General features: G+C 39.7%; 1 protein-coding gene across 1 annotated transcript in view; it reads left to right on the forward strand.

Moving 5' to 3' along the window:
* FHIP1A (FHF complex subunit HOOK interacting protein 1A) overlaps positions 1-24,820 on the forward strand; it is a 244,968-nt gene that overhangs the window by 80,380 nt on the left and 139,768 nt on the right. The window contains exon 2 of the mRNA XM_080796952.1: positions 171-297. The gene's annotated coding sequence lies outside the window, so the exon portion shown is untranslated. The remainder of the gene's footprint in view (positions 1-170; positions 298-24,820) is intronic.

Genomic DNA, 24,820 nt, shown 5'->3' on the forward strand with positions numbered 1-24,820 from the left:
TTATTAAAGCACAGGGACAGCACTTTTTGCTTTTAATTTCCTTGATGATAAAGCTAAGTGCAGTCTGTATACCACAAATGGCAGTAAAGGGAGGGGAGACAAACTTGAGAATCTTAGATTGGGTTTTCTAGTTTATTAATGATAGCAGGACTTTTTAAAATTCTCTGCAGATTTTGGAAGCCTTCTTCTGGGAGTTTCCAGCAGTGCCAAGTGTTGGAGAAATCTTTTCTGTCGCTCTGATACAGTGGAGAGAGCAAATACAACTCAGCAGTAGACTCCTGAAGAGAGCAATCACAGGTAATGTCTTACTACTATTGATATGAATTTAGTAATGTTCAATAGCATGCTTTAAAAAAAGCCTACTTGAGCTCACATGTCCAAGTCAACATGATCTTGTTCAAAACCGTTCTTTTTTTGAGAGACTGTCCTCTACTCAAACCATTCAAATTTATTTATTTTTTGGAATAGCATCTTAATCCTCTGGTGGCATTCTCTGTGGTGGCAAATCTCAACCCTGTGGGGCATGTTTGAGAAGGTGTCGAAACTCCTTTAGGGCTAAGATGGTGAATTTGGGGGCTCTAATTTTGATCAAAAACCAGACAGTGAAGTAATATAATGAAAACAGTTTTCCTTTCTGTAATTTGTGTGTTTGAAGGCTTATACACTGTATTAAAAGCTAATTCTGGGGGGAGGAGTCAAGATGGCGGAGAAGTAGCAGGCTGAGACGACATCAGGTAGCAGGAGATCAGCTAGATAGCTTATCTAACCATTGTGAACACCTACAAATCCAACGGGAAATCGAAGAGAAGAAGAGCAGCAATTCTAGAAACAGAAAATCGACCACATTCTGAAAGGTAGGACCTGCGGAGAAGTGAATCCAAAGCGATGGGAAGATAGACCCCGGGGGGAGGGGCCGGCTCCCGGCAAGTGGCGGAGCAACGGAGCACAAAATCGGGACTTTTAAAAGTCGGCTCCACTGGGAAACATCGCTCCAGAGGCTAAACCGGGGGGAAACCCAGGCAGGGTCAGCGTAACCCCAGGTCCTGCGGGGTCACAGAAGGACCGGGGGTGTCTGAGTGCCGCAGAGCTCGCAGGTATTAGAGCGGGGAAGCCAGCTACAGCGACAAAGCCGAGGAGTGAGCTCTCAGCCCGGAGTTACCTTGTGCCGGTCCCAGGCTGGGTGGGCTCGGAGCGCAGCTGGAGGCCATGGAGGTGAAAGCAACCGGGCGCATTTCTCCAAGTGCCAGCAATTGACCGCTTTCCTACCGGTGCGACCACAGGCCAGGGAGGCAGGGCAGTTGGGCGCTTTTCTCTGAGGGCTCACTGAGGAGCAGAACCCCAAGCTCTCGGCTCCTCCTGGCGGAGAGATTGGGAGGCCGCCATCTTCATTCCCGTCCTCCGGAACTCTACAGAAAGCTCTCAGGGAACAAAAGCTCCCTAAAGCAAACCCGAGCGGATTGCTTAGCCCAGCCCCTGGCAAGGCCGGTGCAATTCCGCCTGCAGCAAAGAGACTTGAGACTTACCACAACAGGCCCCTCCCCTAGAAGATCAACAAGAAACCCAGCCAAGACCAACTTCACTCACCAAGTACATCAGAATTCTAGAGGAGGAGAAAGCAAATCTTATCTGGACAAAATGACAAGGCGAAAAAACTCACCACAAAAAAAAAGAACAAGAGGCAGTACTGAAGGCTGGAGACCTAATCAATATGGACATTGGTACCATGACAGATCTATAGTTCACAATGACGATTCTCAAGGTTCTAGGCGGGCTCGAAAAAGGCATAGAAGATATTAGAGAAACCCTCTCCAGAGAGATAAAAGCCCTTTCTGGAGAAATAAAAGAACTAAAATCTAACCAAGTTGAAATAAAAAAAAGCTATTAATGAGGTGCAATCAAAAATGGAAGCTCTCACTGCTAGGATAAACGAGGCAGAAGAAAGAATTAGGGACGTGGAAGACCAAATGACAGAGAATAAAGAAGCTGAGCAAAAGAGAGACAAACAAATACTGGACCACGAGGAGAGAATTTGAGAGATAAGCGACACCATAAGACGACACAACATTAGAATAATTGGGATTCCAGAAGAAGAAGAAAGAGAGAGGGAAGCAGAAGGTGTATTGGAGACAATTATTGGAGAGAATTTCCCTAATATGGTAAAGGGAACAAACACCAAAATCCAGGAGATGCTAAGAACGCCCCTCAAAATCAATAAAAATAGGTCCACACCTCGTCACCTGATAGTAAAATTTACAAGTCTTAGCGACAAAGAGAAAATCCTGAAAGCAGCCCGGGAAAAGAAGTCTGTAACATACAAGGGTAAAAACATTAGATTGGCAGCGGACCTATCCACAGAGACCTGGCAGGCCAGAAAGAACTGGCATGATATATTCAGAGCACTAAATGAGAAAAACATGCAGCCAAGAATACTATATCTGGCTAGACTATCATTGAAAATAGAAGGAGAAATAAAGAGCTTCCAGGGCAAACAAAAGCTGAAAGAATTTGCAAACACCAAACCAGCTCTACAGGAAATATTGAAAGGGGTCCTCTAAACAAAGAGAGAGCCTAAAAGTAGTAGATCAGAAAGGAACAGAGACAATAAACAGTAACAGTCACCTTACAGGCAATACAATGGCACTAAATTCATATCTCTCAATAGTTACCCTGAATGCTAATGGGCTAAATGCCCCAATGAAAAGATGCAGGGTATCACAAAACCCTACAATATGCTGCCTACAAGAAATTCATTTGAGACCCGAAGACACCTCCAGATTTAAAGTGCGGGGGTGGAAAACAATGTACCATGCTAATGGACATCAGAAGAAAGCTGGGGTGGCAATCCTTATATCAGATCAATTAGATTTTAAGCCAAAGACTGTAATAAGAGATGAAGAAGGACACTATATCATACTCAAAGGGTCTGTCCAACTAGAAGACCTAACCATCTTAAATATCTATGCCCCTAACATGGGAGCAGCCAGCTATATAAACCAATTAATATCAAATAATTATTTGATATTAATATATCAACATATTTGATATTAATATATCAAATAATTAATATAAATCAAAGAAATACATCGACAGTAATACAATAATAGCAGGGGACTTTAACACTCCCCTCACTGAAATGGACAGATCATCTAAGCAAAAGATCAATAAGGAAATAAAGGCCTTAAATGACACACTGGACCAGATGGACATCACAGATATATTCAGAACATTGCATCCCAAAGCAACAGAATATATATTCTTCTCTAGTGCACATGGAACATTCTCCAGAATAGATCACATCCTGGGTCATAAATCAGGTCTCAATCGGTACCAAAAGATTGAGATCATTCCCTGCATATTTTCAGACCACAATGCTCTGAAGCTAGAAGTCAATCACAAGAGGAAATTTGGAAAGAACCCAAATACATGGAGACTAAGCAGCATCCTTCTAAAAAATGAATGGGTCAACCAGGAAATTAAAGAAGAATTGAAAAAAATCATTGAAACAAATGATAATGAAAACACAACGGTTCAAAATCTGTGGGACACAACAAAGGCAGTCCTGAGAGGAAAATACATAGCGGTGCAAGCCTTTCTCAAGAAACAAGAAAGGTCTCAAATACACAACCTAACCCTATACCTAAAGGAGCTGGAGAGAGAACAACAACGAAAGCCTAAACCCAGCAGGAGAAGAGAAATCATAAAGATCAGAGCAGAAATCGATGAAATAGAAACCAAAAAAACAATAGAACAAATCAACAAAACTAGGAGTTGGTTCTTTGAAAGAATTAATAAGATTGACAAACCCCTGGCCAGACTTATCAAAAAGAAAAGAGAAAGGATGCAAATAAATAAAATCATGAATGAAAGAGGAGCGATCACAACCAACACCAAAGAAATACAAACAATTATAAGAACATACTATGAGCAACTCTACGCCAACAAATTTGACAATCTGGAAGAAATGGATGCATTCCTAGAGACATATAAACTACCACAACTGAACCAGGAAGAAATAGATAACCTGAACAGACCCATAACCAGTAAGGAGATTGAAACAGTCATCAAAAATCTCCAAACAAACAAAAGTCCAGGACCAGACGGCTTCCCAGGGGAATTCTACCAAACATTTAAAGAAGAATTAATTCCTATTCTCCTGAAACTGTTCCCAAAAATAGAAATGGAAGGAAAACTTCCAAACTCATTCTATGAGGCCAGCATCACCTTGACCCCAAAACCAGACAAGGATCCCACCAAAAAAGAGAATTACAGACCCATATCCTCGATGAACACAGATGCGAATATTCTCACCAAAATACTAGCCAATAGGATCCAACAGTACATTAAAAGGATTATTCACCACGACCAAGTGGGATTTATTCCAGGGCTGCAAGGTTGGTTCAACATCCGCAAATCCATCAATGTGATACAACACATTAATAAAAGAAAGAACAAGAACCATATGATACTCTCAATAGATGCCAAAAAAGCATTTGACAAAGTGCAGCATCCCTTCCTGATTAAAACTCTTCAAAGTGTAGGGATAGAAGGCACATACCTCAATATTATCAAAGCCATCTATGAAAAACCCACCGCAAATATCATTCTCAACGTAGAAAAACTGAAAGCTTTTCCGCTAAGGTCAGGAACACGGCAGGGATGTCCGTTACCACCACAGCTGTTCAACATAGTACTAGAAGTCCTAGCCTCAGCAATCAGACAACAAAAAGAAATCAAAGGCATCCAAATTGGCAAAGAAGAAGTCAAACTATCACTCTTTGCAGATGATATGATACTGTATGTGGAAAACCCAAAGGCTCCACTCCAAAACTGCTAGAACTTATACAGGAGTTCAGTAAAGTGTCAGGATATAAAGTCAATCACAGAAATCAGTCGCATTTCTTTACACTAACAACAAGACAGAAGAAAGAGAAATTGAGGAGTCAGTCCCATTTACAATCGCACCCAAAACCATAAGATACCTAGGAATAAATCTAACCAAAGAGGCAAAGAATCTGTACTCAGAAAACTATAAAGTACTCATGAAAGAAATTGAGGAAGACACAAAGAAATGGAAAAATATTCCATGCTCATGGATTGGAAGAACAAATATTGTGAAAATGTCTATTCTACCTAAAGCAATCTACACATTTAATGCAATCCCTATCAAAATCCCATCCACTTTTTTTAAAGAAATAGAACACATAATCCTAAAATTTATATGGAACCAGAAAAGACCTCAAATAGCCAAAGGAATATTGAAAAAGAAAGCCAAAGTCGGTGGCATCACAATTCCAGAGTTCAAGCTCTATTACAAAGCTATCATCATCAAGACAGTATGGTACTGGCACAAAAACAGACATATAGATCAATGGAACAGAATAGAGAGCCCAGAAAGACCCTCAGCTCTATGGTCAACTAATCTTCGACAAAGCAGGAAAGAATATCCGATGGAAAAAAGACAGCCTCTTCAACAAATGGTGCTGGGAAAATTGGACAGCCACATGCAGAAAAATGAAATTGGACCATTTCCTTACACCACACACGAAAATAGACTCAAAATGGATGAAGGACCTCAATGTGAAAAGGAATCCATCAAAATCCTTGAGGAGAATGCAGGCAGCAACCTCTTTGACCTCAACCGCAGCAACTTCTTCCTAGGAACATCGCCAAAGACAAGGGAAGCAAGGGCAAAAATGAACTATTGGGATTTCATCAAGATCAAAAGCTTTTGCACAGCAAAGGAAACAGTTAACAAAACCAAAAGACAACTGACAGAATGGGAGAAGATATTTGCAAACGACCTATCAGATAAAGGGCTAGTATCCAAAATCTATAAAGAGCTTATCAAACTCAACACCCAAAGAACAAATAATCCAATCAAGAAATGGGCAGAGGACATGAACAGACATTTCTGCAAAGAAGACATCCAGATGGCCAACAGACACATGAAAAAATGCTCCCCATCACTTGGCATCAGGGAAATACAAATCAAAACCACAATGAGATACCACCTCACACCAGTCAGAATGGCTAAAATTAACAAGTCAAGAAATGACAGATGCTGGCGAGGATGCGGAGAGAGGGGAACCCTCCTACACTGCTGGTGGGAATGCAAGCTGGTGCAACCACTCTGGAAAACAGTGTGGAGGTTCCTCAAAAAACTGAAAATAGAGCTACCCTATGACCCAGCAATTGCACTCCTGGGTATATATCCTAAAGATACAAACGTGGTGCTCCGAAGGGGCAAGTGCACCCGAATGTTTATAGCAGCAATGTCCACAATAGCCAAACTGTGGAAAGAACCTAGATGTCCATCAACAGATGAATGGATAAAGAAGAGGTGGTATATATACACAATGGAATACTATGCAGCCATCAAAAGAAATGAAATCTTGCCATTTGCAACGACATGGATGGAACTAGAGGGTATTATGCTTAGCGAAATAAGTCAATTGGAGAAAGACAACTATCACATGATCTCTTTGATATAAGGAAGTGGAGATGCAAGGCGGGGGCGGGGTTTGGGGGGAGGTAGGAAAAGAAAAAATGAAAAGATGGGATTGGGAGGGAGACAAACCATAAAAGACTCAATCTCAAAAAAACAGACTGAGGGTGCTGGGAGGAGGCGGGCCGGGAGAGGGTGGTGGGGAAATGGACATTGGGGAGGGTATGTGCTATGATGAGTGCTGTGAAATGTGTAAACCTGGCGATTCACAGACCTGTACCCCTGGGGATAAAAATACATTATATGTTTATTAAAATTAAAAAAAAAAAAGCTAATTCTTAGAAGAGGTTATTCTAGGTTTCAAACAATGGCAGTATTGTTAAAATAAGCAATATGTTTTTATAAGCTTACAGAGAAGTCTGTGCTGTTTATTTGACTATGTAAATGCTGGTATTCTTTCTTATTAAAATCAATCAACCAATCTGTCAGCATTGTAGAAAGGGCTCCTGTATTGATGACGTTAAATAAGATGAGATCTAAACTTTCTTATAAGGTATACCTCTGAGCCAGTGTAATTTGCATCTTATTGGTGGTGTGTTTTACATTGTTACTCCAAGTATTATAAGAGTGTTTGTTAAAAATGCACATTAAAAATTCAAATTATTAGGTCCCAATCTAGTATGTCAGAACCAGAATGGGAGGGGGAATGGTTTGGGAATCTGCATGTTATAGGAGTTGTCAATGATTGACACTCCCAAGGTAGTAAATTCATATTTCCATCTCGTCTTTGTGTTTTTTAATGTAAAGGTGTTTCTTAGTTATTTCCTTGATTTTTGCTTTGAATAAAACAGCACAGGACTATGTTCTCAAGTAGCTTATTATTAGATCAAATTGAGAATATAATTGAATAAAAATGTACTTTGAACTCTTTGTCTAAATTCAGAATTTATATATTTTTTCTTTAGATTGAAATGGATAAATCTGATTTTGTCATCTAGATGCCAAACACTAAATTTCATGAAATATCTGCTCTTTCAATTTGCTAATAAGTTGTATCTCAGGTCTCTTATTCAGTTGTGGATGGTCAAGAGGAGTGGGGAAGTATTGGAGGCCCTGGTCTGTGCTACACTCACTTAGCATCCGACCTAGTGTTTTTTTTTTTTTTTTTAACGATTTATTTAATTTTTATTTTAGAGAGAGAGAGAGCACGCGCACACATGCGCAAGGGAGTGGTGGGGGAGGGGCCGAGGAAGAGAGAGAGAGAGAGAATCTCAAGCAGACTGCCTGCCGAGCACAGAGCCCAATGCAGGCCTCTATCCCAGAGCCCTCAGTTCAAGACCTGAGCTGCAGTTAAGAGTCAGGAGTCCAACCGACTGAGCCAGCCACCCAGGGGCCCCAGACCAGCATTTTTCAGTAAACATTGTGAGGAAAGTTTTGCTATGTGATTCATGGCTCAAACAGAAAAAATACAGTGGCCTGAGATTTTGTGAAGCTTTTTGAACCCCTCAAACGAAAGGGAGTATTAAAATGAAATGAAATAGTGGCCTTTGATGCGGAGTTATTTTCATTACCATGTACATTCTTTATTAATTGTTCCTATAAATTTATTAATTTTAGGGAATGCACACCTTGTGTATAAAGTGTTATTTTTTAGATATTTTCAAGTGCACAGATTATACCTTTACTTTAAAAGATATGTACAACTATAGCATTCTCTGTGTGTTAATATTGAGACATCATTACCTTATCTAAAATAAAAATGTGTCTATAGTTTCCTAAGTAAAGGCTATTACCTTGAGATGCTTCTTTCTTCAAATATTTATTAGTACGAAGTATTCCATTAAGTTTATACCTTAAAATTGTGTTAAAACATACCATGTAAAATTTATCATTGTTACTATTTTTAAATCTATATAGTTCAGTATTATCAAGTATATTCACATTGTTTTGCAACCAATCTCCATAATGTTTTCATCTTGCAAAACTGAAACTACACTGAACAACAAATCTCTATCTCCCTTCCCTCAGCCCCTGGCAACCACCATTCTACTTTCTGGCTTTATGAATTTAACTGTTCTAGATCACCAATGTGTGTGGTCTCATATAGTATTTGTCTTTTTGTTAGTGGCTTGCTTCACTTAGAGTAACATTCGTCCATGTTGTAGCATGTGTCAGAATTTTCTTACTTTTTAAGGCTGAATACTGTTCCACCGCATTTTGTTTATCCTTTCATCAATTGTTGGTCTTTTGCGTTCCTTCCCCTTTTGGCTGTGGCGAATAATGCTGCCTGTATATAATAAATATGGTATATAAATATGTTTGGTTCCCTGCTTTCAGTTATTTTGGCTGTATGTATCTAGAAGTGGAACTGCTGGATCAAATGTGCTTCCATGTTTGATTTTTGGAAGCCCTGTTTTCCACAGCAGCTACGTCATTTTGCATGCCCACCAGTAGTACCTGAGAGTTCTAGTTTCTCCTCATCCTCACTGACACTGGGCTTTTGTTGTTCTTTTGTTTGGTTGTTTCTTTTTCTTTTTTTTTTTTTTTAAATTTTAATAAACATAAAATGTATTTTTATCCCCAGGGGTACAGGTCTGTGAATCGCCAGGTTTACACATTTCACAGCACTCATCATAGCACATACCCACCCCAATGTCCATATCCCCAGCACCCTCTCCCGTCCCCCCTCCCCCCAGCAAACCTCAGTCTGTTTTTTGAGATTGAGTCTTTTATGGTTTGTCTCCCTCCCAATCCCATCTTTTCATTTTTTCTTTTCCTACCTCCCCCCAAACCCCCACATTACATCTCCAGTTCCTCATATCAAAGAGATCATATGATAGTTGTCTTTCTCCGATTGACTTATTTCGCTAAACATAATACTCTCTAGTTCCATCCACGTCTTCGCTGTTTGGTTGTTTCTTGACAGCAGCCATCCTGATGGGTATGAGGTGGTATCTTGAGGCTTTGATTTTCATTTCCCTAATGATAAGTGATGTTAAAGATTTTTCATATGCTTGTTGTTCATTTGTGTACCATTTTGGGAGAAATATTTAGTCAAGTCCTTTGTGCATTTTTTAATTGGGTCATTTGTCTTTTTGTCATCGATTTGTAGGTTTTTTTCTCTCATATATTTCTGATGTTCACCGTTTATCAGATATAGGGCTTGCATATATGTGTGTGTGTGTGTGTGTGTGTGTGTGTATACATATATGCATATATGTGTATATATGTGTGTGTATATATATATACACATATATGTGTGTATGTTTATATATCTATCTATCTATATAGATATCCCCTTTTGGTGGGCTGTCTTTTTGCTCTGTCCTTTGATGCACAGAAGTTTTAAATTTTGATGTAGTTCAGTATGTCTATTTTCACTTTTGTTGCCTGAGCAAATCAACGTCATGAAGCTTTCCCCCATGTTTTCTTCTAAGAGTTTTATAGTTTTAGCTGTTATTTTAGGTCTTTGATCCATTTGGAGTTAATTTTTGTATGTGGTGTAAAGTAAGGGTCCAACTTCATTCCTTTGTGTGTGAGTATCTGGTTTTACCAACACTCTTTGTTGAAGCAAAGTTTATACTTTTTTTTTTTAAGCTTTTATTTATTTACTTGAGAGAGAGTGAATGAGCTGGGGGTGGGGTGGGGGGTTGGAAAAGCAGACTTCCGCTGAGCAGGAATCCGGACAAGGGGCTTGATCCCAGGACCTGAGCCAAAGGCAGACACTTAACCAATTGAGCCGCCCAGGTGCCCAGCAAAGTTTATGCTTTTAAAGACAGTTTAGGTTAAGGAAAAGAAAAGCAGATCATAAATGGTTGTGTTGCATCTATGTAGGAATTTCCAGGAAGTCCTCTGTTTGTAAATAAGAAGATATTTCAGAAACAATAGGGCATTGCATAGACTTGAAGCCCACTTTAAACTAAGACTTAGTAAATGTAGGTTGGCATAGAGCCTGTGTTTAAATTTCATGTTTGTTAATTGGTGGACAGTGACGTCTTATATTTGGGCTTTGGTTATGGTAAACTCTGAGTTTTGGTTTTTAGGTATGGGTGTGTATGTGTGTCTGTGACCTGTTATGGGTTTTTTTTTTCCAGTTAACTCTGGCCAATGAGAGATCCTCTAATGTTTTAGGGAGCTTTAGTTTCAACTAAACATAAACAGAGTCAACCTTTTCATGGTAAAGAATAACCAGTTATGAGTCCTGGGGAAAACCTTCAGCCAGCTCAAACCATTCACCTGTCTGTGTAGCAGAAGTTATTTGGAACCTATTTTTGCCTCTTAGCTGTAAAAAGCAGTATGTGTGTTGACAGAAAGATATTTACACTGGTTTTGAAAAGGTCAAAACCCAGATATTGTACCCTTAGAAGTGAGGTTATTTTGGGGAGGTGAGGAGGGTATTGGACGCTGAGTGGGAAGAATATAAAAGCAAATATATGTGACTGAGAGGACAGCCTGGGCAAGGTACTTAGAAGGTAGAGGGAGCAGCTTGGGTGGGTATAGGAGTCCCATGGAAAATGAAAGGATTGAACACTTTAGGTGTATTACTTTCTTCGGAGGAAATGATAGCAGATACTGAAGGTAGCACAGCAAGTACCATAAATGGAAAATGGGTTTGAAAGGAGTTGGGAGACAATATGATATAAAATGTGTCTGATGGTCCTGAGGAGATGCTGTCAGGGGAATTCATCTGGATATGGATTTTGGACATGTTCTTGGAATGGCGAGACAAATAGCAGGTAGATAGAGGCAATTACAGGTATCCTGAGCTGTTGAGAGAGTTACATATTTGAATATAGTATTTCAAGGTTAAGACTTGTCTACATGAGAAAAGAGTAGCAGTTAGAACAGCACTAGAATGCTGTCTTTCTGCGGTAATACTGGATATCTGAGTCATGCAGGATTGGGGCGGTGAGTGAGGAATGTTTCTCTGTGGCTCCCAAGGCTCTGTGCAGGACCAGTGGGAAACCATTTTCAAAAGTGGTTTTGAATTAAAAAAAAAAAAAAAAAATCTAGCCTCAAGACCGGTTTGGGACTAGATTTCCTGAGTTGACTAAAATAGAAGGATACTCAAGACGACAACTTAAAAAGACAAATAAATTAAAAAGACAAATAATTAAACCAGCTCTTGAATGTTATTCTGAAATTTGTTCATTCTGCATGTACCTTTTCCTAATTTAGAGATTTTACAATCAGGATCTATTTTTACCTTCTTTTGTGAATTTGGTCTTTTTCTTTATTCAGTTGCTTTTGTTTCTTAACATGTTCCCTGACCCTTGTAATTTCATCCTAGCTTAGTCTGGATCTTTTCCAGCTCTGTATGTGTCTTCCAATTTACCAGAATGGCTTAGAATAAATGTATGTAATTTATGTTTGGTCATGTTTTCTATTTCATTTCAACATCATTCCTGAAACACTTTGCCTTTTCTTGGTCTTTAAGGGTTCAGAACTGTATTGAATCGAGGTACACAGAGGAAAGTCTCTAATGACTCTGCAACAGACCAGAGGTTGTCAGAGTGTGGTCCCCAGATGAGCAGCAACAGCCTTGCCTGGACACTTGATAGAAATGGAAATTCCAGGGTTGAATCAGAAACTCTGGAGGTAGAACTTGGATATTTATATTGCACAAAACCTCCTGATGATTCGGATGCATATTAAAGTTTGAGAATTGCCCTGGAGCCTCTCATAGCTGTGTGCTGTTGTCCAAGCCATTCACATTCTTTCACCCTTGGTCTCCCAATCAGATAAAAAAAGGGTTCTCAAATGTTAGTGTGCACATAAATTATCTGGTGAGTTTATTTTTAAAATTTCAAAAAACAGTAAATTTTTCTAACTCCATACCCTGAGATTCTGATTCAGTAGGTCTTGGATGACTCCACTCTCTGCTTTTTAGCAAGTTCTCATATCTGCGATCTGAACCAGTGGGTGTCTCTGAGTTTCCTTCCTGTCCTGAAGTATATGGTTTAAAAATAGCTTTTTTGGGTTGGGGGGTTCAGTAACTGAAAGCTTGGAGGCCAGAACTTTTTTTTTTAAGATTTTATTTATTTATTAGCATACTGGTGCCCTGGCCAGAACTTTATTTGTAAAATGCATTTGGGATTATTTTTCACTGAAGTCATTAAGTTCTGACTTCTTTCCTTGAAAAATCTTACTCTTTCTTGCCTACTTAGATTACTATGTGAGATTTTTCTGAGGCTTATCCTCATTAGGAAGGCAGTTTGCTCGCTAAAAGAGCTTTCTGACTCTTACCAACTGGAAGATTTTATTATGTGGTTCTTCTAGGTAATTTATAAAAATAATTAATAAACTTTAAACACTGGCTCTCAGGGATTACTGCATTTTTTTTGAGATCTTTTTGTCCCTACCCTTTATTTCTAATCTCTGAGCTTGTTCCCTGTGTGTGATGCATTCCCCTCCTCTGACTTCTGAAGGAGTTCAGATCAAGCCTCCCTAAAATGTGCCACTTTGGCATGTGGATTACTTTGAGCTGAATTCAGTTAAGGCCAAAAGAGTCGGGAAGAGCTTTTACCTCCCCCTTAGCTGCCTAAAAGAATTTATATAGAGGGCTTGTTCCAGGAAGAGAACTATCACCAGCGATAATTACAAAGAATATGGTCTAGCTGTGGTAAGCTGGGGGGAAGGCCTGGAGATCAAGTTCCTTTTCTGTGTCCCTCTGTCTCTGCATGGCATGGAAAACATTTGTTTACCAAATATGAGCTCTTCCCATCCTTCTGTAAATTGTCTTTCTCCCCTTCGAAGTCTCAGACCCCAACCCCCTTCTCCTTAGCTCAGGATGGTATATAAACCTCAATTGCCCAACTGTCTGTGAGTCACATATTTTATGGGGCTCCTGAATGTAGGTAATGAAATTTGTTTTTCTCCTGTTAATCTGTCTTATGTCACTTTAATTACCAGACCAGCCAAAAGAACCTAGAAGGGTAGAGGAAAGATTTCTGCTTCCCCCCAGTGTCATTCGTATTTTTGTTTCTTCAATTTTTATGGTACAACCTTATTAGATTTATTTTTTTGGGTCTTCCTCTTGTCTCAGTGACTGCTCCTTCTCAGTCTTTTTTCCCTTTTCCCTTGAATGTCAATGTGCCCTAGGGACTATGTGAATTCTTTCCTCTGTGTCTCACCCACACGTTCTCCCCTCAGGGCCCACTTCTGCATGCTTGCCAGGCCTTGCTCAAATGTCCCCTCTGTATCACCCTTTCTGTAGTAGCACCTGGTTCTCAGAGCTCCCCTCTGAGCTTTAGCTTTGTACAATCAGCTGCCTACTGGGTGTCCCACAGGTAGATCTGGTTAAAATATCTGAAAAACTCCTCTTTCTACTCCCTAGAAATCTGTGCCTCCCCTCACGTTCCCTGTCCTGGTGAATGGCATCACCATCACCCTTTATGTAGCTAACATTTATCCAGCATTTCCTACATGCCAGGCATTGTTCTACGGACTTTTATGTAACTCTGACAAAATCCTTTGAGATAGATTCTATTGTTATTCCCATTATAGGAATGTGGAAACTGAAGCACGCGGTGCTTAAGTAGCTTCCCCAAGGTCACAGAACTGTTAATCAGTGGAGATGGAATCCCAGAGTATGTAGTCTTCATCATTGTGCTCTGCTGCCTTTTTCTCTCAGTAGCCCAGCCACCTAGGATTACCCTTTACTTCACCCTCTTTCCCTCTGCATGTCTGCACAGTCCTCTTGAGCCCACCTACTAACTCTCTCTCAAAAGCACACATCCACTTCTCTGTTTTCTATTGTAAGTATTTTGGTCCTGGTCTCCATCATCTCTCACCCCTGCGATTATAACCCATGTCCTCTTTCCATCCATTTCTTTACATTATTACCAGTGTATTATTCTTCCTTGTAGCAAATCTGACTATGACACTTCCACACTCACCAGCCTATCCCCCCATCATCTGTTCGCTAGTGTTGGGTGGGTCCTCTGTTACTCCACTCCACCGTTGAGTAAGCCAGTTCTGAGGAAAGGGTTCAGACATTTGAAGGATCTCACCATAAGGCAGAGAGCTGGAAAGGTGCAGGTAACATCTGGGTGGTATCTGGCATATTGAAAGTTAAAAAATAAAAGATAAATGATATCTCTGTTTTTGCCTCTCTTGGTCCTTAATTTCTATTTATAGCAATAAAAGAACAATAATTAAAAAAAACAAACTCAGAGACTTGTCTGGCACAGAAAGGGTTGGCATGTGTGATTCTGGCAGTTCCCAGGAGAAGCACTGTCCCCACTCCCACTCCAATTCTGTGCTCTGGCATAGTACACAGTTTGCATTCCCTACAGTGTGTCATGTCCCTCCTTCTTCCTCTGGGCCTTTGCATAGGCTCTTCCCTTCACCTGGAATACTCCTCCCTCATTGCCTCATTTGTCTGGCTAACACTATCATTTCCATTTTCAGGTCTCAACTTAAATTTCAGATCAACCTGGAAAGCTACCTCTGATCCCAATTATCTTTCAACAATTTGGGTTAAATGCTTTTTCTTATCTCTTCTTATAGCATACCTATTCTTTCCCTACCTGTTCCCAAAGATGAGGATCATTTTTGATGATGAGTCATCAAACTGTGTTTTGATTGTTCAGTTGCTTGTCTCAGACTGTAAGGTACATGATTTATTTCTGTGTTTCCACTGCCCAGTATAGTTCTTCAGTAGATCTTGATTGTGTGGAAGAGTAAACAAGTATTTAAATGAGCTAATTGATTTCTGCCAAATCCACCTGCATTTTACCTTTTTAAAAACAGCTCTAGAAGTTGATGTATCAGTTAGGGTTGGGCTCACCCATAAGTAACTACCAGAATCAATGCCTCAAACAAATTAGGGGATTATTTTTCTTTCCACATAAAATAAGTTTAGCACTAGGCTATCCAGGCTTAGTAGAGTAGTTTCTTGATGATTGGGGACCCAGGTCCGTCTGTCTTTCTGCTTCACTCTCTTGGGTATGATCCTTGTCCCTACGTTCTCATCTGGTATCAGAAATCTAGCTATCTGTAGGTCTTCATTCTAGGAAAGAAGAGAAAGGTCAAAATGAAAGAGGGAGCTCGCCAGCAATCTGCCTCTTGCTCCCACCCCTTTTAGGGGCTTTCCTGAAAGGCCTTCAGTGGATTTACCCTCATACTCATTGGTCAGATTGTATCACCGTATTACCTCTGGCTGCAAGGGAAGCTGGGAGAGTTTTTGCCTTAGATATTGGCCGCTACTATAAAACTGGGAACTTTTTTTTTTTAAGATTTTATTTATTTATTTGACAGACGGAGATCACAAGTAGGCAGAGAAGCAGGCAGAGAGAGAGGAGGAAGCAGGCTCCCCGCTGAGCAGAGAGCCCGATGCGGGGCTCGATCTCAGGACCCTGGGATCATGACCAGAGCCGAAGGCAGAGGCCCCAACCCACTGAGCCACCCAGGTGCCCCCAAACTGGGAATTTTTTAATAAGAAAGGGGAGAAGGGGCATCTGGGTGGCTCAGTTGGTTAAGCACTGGACTCTTGATTTCAGCTTAGGTCATGATCTCAGGGTTTTAAGACTGAGCCCAAGGTGGTGCTTCTCACTCAGTGCAGTGTCTGCTTGTCCCCCTTCCTCCTCCTCCTCTATCCATCCCCCTCGGCCCCTCCCCTGCATGTGTTCTCTCTCTCCCTCACTCTCAAGTAAATAAAATCTTTATTTAATAAAATTTATTTATTAAATTATTTAATTATTAAATTATTTAATAAAATTAGCAATCTTTTGAGATATTTTGTGAGATTTAATTGCAGGTATATAAAACATCTAAACTATTATTCTTTTCTGGGTATTTGCACTTATTGATTTGAGAGTATACCTTCTTAAAATCTCATTGAGATGTGTCCCAATCTTCTGGTGGGAGAAGAACATTTAAGCAAAAGATTTGACAAGAGAGATTAAGAAGGAGGGAATTTGTCTTTAATTTCCTTCTCTTTACTTTTCTATAAATCTAAAATCTAAATTCTGTACATTGGATAATTTTGATAATGATGTAGGGAAGTTCTCAGGATATAACAATTGAAGAGAAAGAGCAAGAGTCAAGATTTGATCCCAAGTCATTAAATTCTTTTATAAAAAATTCCAGTTTTAACAGTTCTTCATTCCACTCTAAGGGTGAGCCATATATATTTAATCCTTTCTATTATTGAATGCAACTTGTTTTAACTTTCCACTATTAGAAATATTCCTTGACGAAAGGCTTAGGACATTTGTAATAATTCTAGTTAGATTCCTGGTAGATTGATAGAAGAATGGACAGGAGAGATTAAAGATATGGGGCCTTTATTGGTTGATATGTGTTGCCAATTCTTTTGCCAAATGTGTGCATACACGCTTATGCTTCTGATGTTGTGAAATTTATGAAATTATTAGAAAGTATAGGAAAAAGACTAGAAAGGTATTAAAACCTTTTTTTTTTTTAGTATATGTGATGCTGAAGCAAGCACATAAAACATTTTTTTTTAAGATTTTATTTATTTATTTGAGAGAGATAACAAGAGAGAGAGAGAACATGAGCAGTGGGGAGAGGGAGAAGCAGGCTCCCCACCCAGCTGGGTGTCCAATGTGGGGCTCCATTCCAAGACCCTGAGGTCCTGACCTCAGCCAAAGGCAGACACTTAACCAACTGAGCCATCTAGGCACCCAGATATTAAAGCTTTAAAAATAGTTCATCTCTTGTGCTTTGAGTGATTTTTACTATCTTTATGTTTTCTATACTTTCTTTGCAATGGCTATATATTGTTTTTATGATTTAAAAAGGAATTCAGATGAATATGCCTTCTATTTTGATGATCAACTTCTGCTTTGCTATTTAGGGTCTCAGCTTCAAAGGTGAAGTTGTATATTGATGTTTTAATCAAAGAAGAGTAAACGATGGCAGATGTATCCTGTAGACTTTGTAGTTTATATATTAGACATGTCTTACTAAATTTGTTTAGAGATCCTTTCTCTACTTTTCCTAATAATTTAGACCTCACCTAATGGAAATGAATAAATTGAAATAACAGAAGTTGCTGGGTTTTTTTTTTCCCCAGTGGCATTTGTTGTAGCTGTTAAAAACAAAAGCACCACAAAACTTAAATTCTCACATTAGGTAGTGGGATTACAGAATTACCTGTGTGTAGTCCTAGGATCTTTTTGAAGGAAATTCTTTTTTTTTTTTTTTTTAAGGTTTTATTTCTTTATTTGACAGACTGAGATCACAAGTAGGTCGAGAGAGAGAGAGAGAGAGAGAGAGAGGAAGCAGGCTCCCTGCTGAGCAGAGAGCCCGATTCGGGGCTCGATCCCAGGACCCTGGGATCATGACCTGAGCTGAAGACAGAGGCTTTAACTCACTGAGACACCCAGGCGCGCCCACCCCCACCCCCCGCCTGGTCTTTTTGAACTTGTCACCTTTTCCAGGGCAATTCTATTGTATATATTTGTTTCTATAGGCAGAAAGTGAGAGGATTATGGAGCATATGTGTTTATGTAAGTGACCCTTAAGTAGGATAAGGTGTCCCAGTGACCTCTGTAGCCAGGAATAGATTAATTTTAGAGGTGCATTCCAGAATGTTAGATAAAGAGAGGGTGTATGAAAAACATGTTAAATATAAACCAAAGTAGTGTCGGTTTAAAAGTAATGAAAACAAACCTCTAAAACAACACTATATAGTCAGGGATTTTTGGACTGAGGGATGGGAACGTGAGGTTTAGATTATGTTTGGCGAGGAAAGGGCAGACTTGTGGGAATGTTTTTTGGGTAGTTTTCTACAGGCTGTTGAGAATAAACATACTTTTCTATGTAAAAACATTCCGTGGACTGCTGTAAGATTTTGCCCCTAGTTCTGTTTTCTGTCGATTGAGAAAATAATATTGATAGAATGTTATGAAGACCCTAGTCATACTTTCAAGTAAATTGGTATTTTATTAAATATAATACTATCTGTGTACTGTCTATATGTATTTGAAAAAGTGGTAGTTAAAGTAGAGTTTGGCAAACAATGGCCCATGGACCAAATCTGGCCTGATGCCTGGTTTTTTATTTTTAAAATAATCTACCTGCTGAAAATAGTTTATGCATTTTTAAATGGTTGAAAAAAAAAAAAAAGACAGGGGGTACCTAGGTGGCTCAGTTGGTTAAGCATCCAACTCTTGATCTCAGCTCAGGTCATGATCTCAGGGTTGTGAGATGCAGCCCTGCATCGAGCTCTACACTGGGTGTGGAGTCTGCTTAAGGTTCCCTTTCTCCCTCTGTGTGTGCCCCCCACCCCACCCCACTCATGTGTACTCTTTTTCTCTAAAAACCCAGAAACAAAAACAAGAGTATGTATAGAGAGCATACAGTTGACCCATGAACAATGTAGGGAGTTGGGGACAGACCTCCCTGATCAGTAGAAAATCCATGGGTAACTTTTGACTCTCTAAAACCTTAACTACTAACAACCTCCTATTGACCAGAAGACTTACTGATAACATAAACAGATGATTAGCACACATTTTGTATGTTCTATGTGTTATATACTATATTCTTAAAGTAAATTAGAGAAAAGAAAATGTTATTAAAATCATAAGGAAAATACAGTTACAGTACTATATTTATTGGAAGAAAAAATCCACATATAAGTTGACCCATGTCATTCAAACCTGTGTTGTTCAAGGATCAACTGTGTAGGTATCCTGCAGAGCTCAAAATATTTATTTTAAGCTGCCAACTCTTGGTTTAAAGCAGTGGTTTTCAACCAGAGGCATGTTTGCCATCAGGGGACATTTGGCAGTGTCTCAAGACATTTTTGGTGGTCACAGCTGTGGCGGGTGTGGATGCTATTGGCATTTAGTGGGTAGAGGCCAGAGATGTTGCTAAACATGCTATAGTGCACACAGTGGCTCCTCTAGACAAAGAACTGCCTGATTCAAAATGTGGACAAAGATACTCTCCTTGCCCAAACTTTAGTTAGGCTCCTCTAAGCCTTCTTGACCAGGTCTCAGCCTTGGCTGCCATCCTGTTTTTGGCCTGCCTAATTCACTTTTGGCAAGAATTCTGCTGAGTCAGTTTACTGAAAATTCCCCTATTCTTCATATCTGATCACCCTTGATCCCTGATCAAATTCCATACCCCTGATATCTGATCACCCTGGCTTGTGTTCAGCAAGAATCCTGGTAGATCAGTTTAGTAAGAATTCCCCATCCTTGATGCCTTGTGTTAGTAATTTTCCATCTGCTGACCCCCTCTCTCTGCTTGTTGGTTGGTAAGAGATTGCCGGTTGTCTTTTCTGTATTTGGAGTTGACCCTGATTTCTCTCCCCTCTTTCTATAGTCTTGACACCTATTGTAATAGTCATGAGTAAAATCTTCCTGACTGGTTTTCTTCCTGACTGGTTTGACAAGTATCAGAATATTTTCGCTTTAACAATGTCTGTGGTTTTGAGGGTTGGAAACCCCGGGCTACGGTAATGTTTGGTTCAGGTATGAATCTAGAGACGGCCTCTGCGGAATGATTGCAGCAAGCCCCCTTTCCTCTAGGGTTCCCGTTTTCTAGGGAGGAAGGACCAGCCAATATGAACATGCACTTAGGGAACAGTTGCTTCAGGACTTGGACGAGTCCAGTTGTAAAGATGTTTTACTCCAACCACGTTTCCAGGGTAGAGGAGGGCCGTCTGGAGAGGCTTGGCTGTGCTGTTTGGCCCCTGGCTCTATTCCTTGGGTATCCTTAAGAATGAAGTAAGGTTGATTCTGTCTCGGGGGATTTCATTATTTACCTCTCTTTGTCTCCAGTATTTTTCTACACATTGGAATCGTCCTTAGAGGAGAAAACCTTGCAATCTTCAACTCAAAGTAAAAGGCTAAAAGGCCAATGTAGGAACTCATTAAAACAAGTTCAGGCCATTACAAAGCAATAAATAGACTGATTGCTATATCTTCCCTGTTCTCATTTAGAAGTGTGGATGAAGAAAACCGGAGTGCGCACAGGGTCTGAAGATGTGTTTCTGTTTGTTGGGGTAGAAGCAGAGAAGGTTAGTGAGAGAGAGGCATGAGCAAGTGAAAGACAAAAGCCGTAACTTGATTTTTACTGTATACGTATGTCCCCGTCTGCCTTTCCTTTGGCCTGCTTTTCCCTAAGAACTGGTGCCCTGGCGTCTGGTTAGTCCCTGTGGCTTTGCCGCCTTCTCTGGGCAGAAACCCTGGCTCCTGGGGTTTACCTACTGGCCTGAGCTTCTCTCTTTCCCACATGAGGCCAATCTTGCCCAGTACAAGTCCAGCCTGCTCAACTAAACCCTTGTAGCGGATGGTTCAGATGATTCTAGATCTCCTTTTCTTTAACAACCTCATTTTCCTTGACTACATTATTGCTGACTGGGTTCTGATATATGACTTCATAAAATGAGTGTAGTCATAAAATGGCCACAGAGCCCTGATGCATGCCGATTAGACCCTCTCTCTGCATTTCTGCCCATTCTCCACCCGGACTCGAACTCCCTCGCACCCCTGTTTTTTTCTGGAAATGTTTCATTTTGCTGACTGGCAGTCACAGTGCAGATGCTGCTCCTGTTTACAGGTCTCCAGCCATTGTCTGGGAGAACTTTCCCTGAGAGACTTTATGGATACGATCACGACATGACTAGAGACTGCTTTAATGACGTGGAATTGCTAACCCCGAAGACGTCCAGAAGGACACGGGGAAACCAACGTTTGTGCAGAGAGGGGAGGGGAGCATGGAGAGATTGCTCTTTGGCAGCCTACTGGACTTTGCAGCCACTCCCTACTTTCTGGTCCCCAAGAGGACCATTTTAATGTACTAGCAACTCTGTAAAAGAAGACGACAATCAGTTAAGTAATGAGGCGGAACCTCCTCATTTACTATTTCTTATTAATAGACATAGAAAAATCTTTTTTTTCCCTGGACTAGATCGAGATCAGCTATTCTCTTCAAATAAAATTTGTCCATTAAAAAAATCAACCCTGCCAATCTGTCCTGAGAAATACTGTGTAATCTAAGCTGAAGAACACCGACTTTGGAGACCGCCTGCCTGGGTTCGAAACCTGGCTCTGCTCCTTGTTCCCTGGGACAAGTTATTTCACCCCTCTCTCAGGTTCCTCAGTTTCCTCAGCCATGAGACAGAGAGAATAATAGTATGCGTACTCTGTAGCGCTGTTGTAAGGGTCATTCAGACACATCTCCTTTAATTGTGCTTCGTTTACTTGCTCTTCATGGATAACTGTGTTATTTCCAAATCAAAAGTTTGCGGCAACCCTGCCATCAAGCTAGTCTTTCAGCCTCCATTTGCCAATGGCATCTGCTCACTTCATGTCTCTGTGTCCCATTTCAGTAATTCTCACAGTATGTCAAACTTCTTATATTTATATTTATTTATTATATTTATATATTATTTACATTTATATTATTATTTATAATATAATATTTATATTATGTTATTTGTATTTATCTATTATATTTATTTATTATATTTATATTTGTTATTTATTATATTTTATTATTTATTATATTTATATTTGTTAATTATCTGGGATCAGTGATTATGACTCACTGAAAGCTCAGATGATGTTTGGCAATTTTTAGCAAGAAAGTATTTTTAATTAAGATAGGTATATCGATTCCTTTGGCTGTCGCACACTTAATAGACTACAGTATAGTGTAAGCATAACTTTTATATGCACTGGGAAACCAAAAAGTTCATTTGACTCGCTTTATTGTGACATTAATGCAGTGGTTTGGAACCAGACCCATGATATTTCTGAGGTATGCCTTTATTAGTTTATATGTAAGGCACTTAAAACAGTGCAGGCCACATTGGAAGTGCTATTGAAACCTTTGCTATTATTAGTAGTACTTATTGTGGTCTTGGAGTTAATGACCTAATCCAGTCAAATATATTTTTAGGGACTTCAAAGGCATGTGTTCAGAAATTTCCAGAAAGAAAAGTCTAAGCATTCTTTGCAATACCTTAAATCAGAGAAACCTGAATGAAACAGTGGGCAGTGTTAAAGTTGTATATTTTTCGAATCAGTAACTCCCCATAGACATAGTAGTGTATAGCCTTTATGTCTGAGGTGTCTTTAGCTGACCAAAGTTGCTGAGATACTGAAAAGTACTACTGCTGCCCCCTGGGTAGCTATGACAGATGTTGGTTAAAATGGCACTTAAGAATCTAAATAAGAATCACTGTGCAAATACTGATTTTCTGAAGAGCATAGGAATGAAGATTCGTATGGAGTTTAGTTTTGGAGGGGATGGCAAAATATGTGGAATTTGAATTTGGGTGATATTAACAATAATAAAGATAGTAAAAACACCCAGATTTTGGGCATTGACAGACTATACTGGCCATTTACGGAGGGGGCAATTTTTCCTTCGTTTTGTTCAGGAGATAGTTCAGACGATTATAGACATTTGGTTGTAAGTATAGTTATTTTGTTTTGATGTACAGAAACATTTGCAAATGAGATTTGCTTTCCTAAAACACCAAAGGAAGTTCCTGAGTTTTATCTTCATATTTGATGGCACTAGCTTAACATTTTTTAGTGTGTGTTTACAAACAAGTACACCTGTGTTAATACGTGTTGTACACAGATATAAAAGGATGTAATTATGGTAGAGAAAACAAATTTAGGAAAGAGTTATAGATTTTTTTTTTTAAATGAAAGTATATCTCCTTTCTCTGAGAATGGTTTTCTTTAGGCATACCAGAAAATCTGAGCATCATTCTGCTAGTTGATTTGTTTTTTTTTTAGAGGATGAAACAGATGCTCCATTGATCCCCGATGTGGTTATTTATGTGGCTGGTTTTCTACACGAAGGGGAAAAGAGTTTGATTAATTACCATTAAATGTGACATGTCCCATGGGTAATGAATTTCTTTTGTGTGTATCTGTTTTCTCCCTTTTTCGAATAAATGGATGGCTGGCTATGTAATAGGTTCCAGTAAAGCAGTCTGCCTGAACCCTTAGTGGTAAATAAATGCAGCTTCTGCAAAAGCATAGGATGGCAGTGTTGTCAAGTACTTCGTTGGGGCCTGAGAGATGTGGTTCCTGCCACTTTCTGCAGGATTGGAATCTTGAAGTCATTTTTCTGGGAGTTTGTTAAGGGTGTGGAGATGCCTGTGCATCCTTGAAGGGTCTCCTTAGGCTTGGAGCCGCAGTCTGTTGCCATGAGTAACAGTGTGAATTTGACGCCCAGCGAAGAGCAAACCTATGGCTCTGATTCTGGTAACTCCCACTGTTGACTCTTCCCACTCAGGTTGTCATTGCGGCGGTTCATTAAATGAGTGCTCTCTAATTTGGAGTAACAATATCGTTTGATGTGGGTTTGCACATTTTTTCCCCCGTTTGATTCAGTACTCTACAGTCGAGAGGCAGGTGTCAATTATGATAAAGTAAGATTCAGTGATTTGCCCACTGACATTAAATAGCATGTGACCAACCGAACCTTAATCCCAGGCCTTCTGAGCCCAAGGTTGTTGCTCATCCTTCTGTACCACATGCTTTTTTATACACTGTTGAATTAGATTTGCTAATATTTTGTTGAGGATTTTTGTATCTATGTCCCTTAGGGATATTGGTCTGCAGTTTTCCTTTCTAGTAATATCTTTAATACTAGAGTAATGCTGGCTTCATGGAATGAGTTAGGAAGTATTCGCTCTACATTTTTTTTTTTTTAAGGATTTTATTTATTTATTTGACAGAGAGAAAGATGGCGAAAGATAGAACACAAGCAGGGGGAGTGGGAGAGGGAGAAGCAGGCTTTCTGCTGAGCAGGGAGCCTGATGCGGGGCTCCATCATAGGACCCTGGGGTCATGACCTGAGCAGAAGTCAGATGCTTAACCCACTGAGCCACCCAGCTGCCTTAAGAAAAGCAAATTATATCCATGTAGACAGAAGGAAAAATAATAAAAATTAGAGAACAAATCAATGAAATTGAAAAGAGAAAATCAACAGAGAAAATTATTGAAATCAAAAGCTGGTTCCTTATTGACATCTCAAAAACTGTGAAACTCTTAGCCAGATTAAGAAAAATAGAAAGAGGACTCAGATTATTAATATTAGAAATGAGAGAGGGGCCATCACTACTAATCCCATGGACCTTAAGGATAATGAAGGAATACTGTGAACTAGGAACACACATTTGATAACCTGGATGACATGGACCAAGATCTTGAAAGACACAATCTAACCAAAACTCATGCAAGGAGAAATAGATCATCTGAATAGGTCTATATTCATTAAAGAAATTGAGTCAATAATCCTTTCAGTGGGGTGTCTGGTTCTCCCTCTCCCTCTGCTCCTTCCCCTTGCTCATGCTCTCTCTCTCTCCCTCAGATAGATAGATAGATAGATAGATAGATAGATAAATAAATAAATAAATTTTTTTGT

Source organism: Martes martes, assembly GCF_963455335.1.
Source record: "Martes martes genome assembly, chromosome: 2".
In the NCBI taxonomy this organism is placed as follows: domain Eukaryota; kingdom Metazoa; phylum Chordata; class Mammalia; order Carnivora; family Mustelidae; genus Martes; species Martes martes.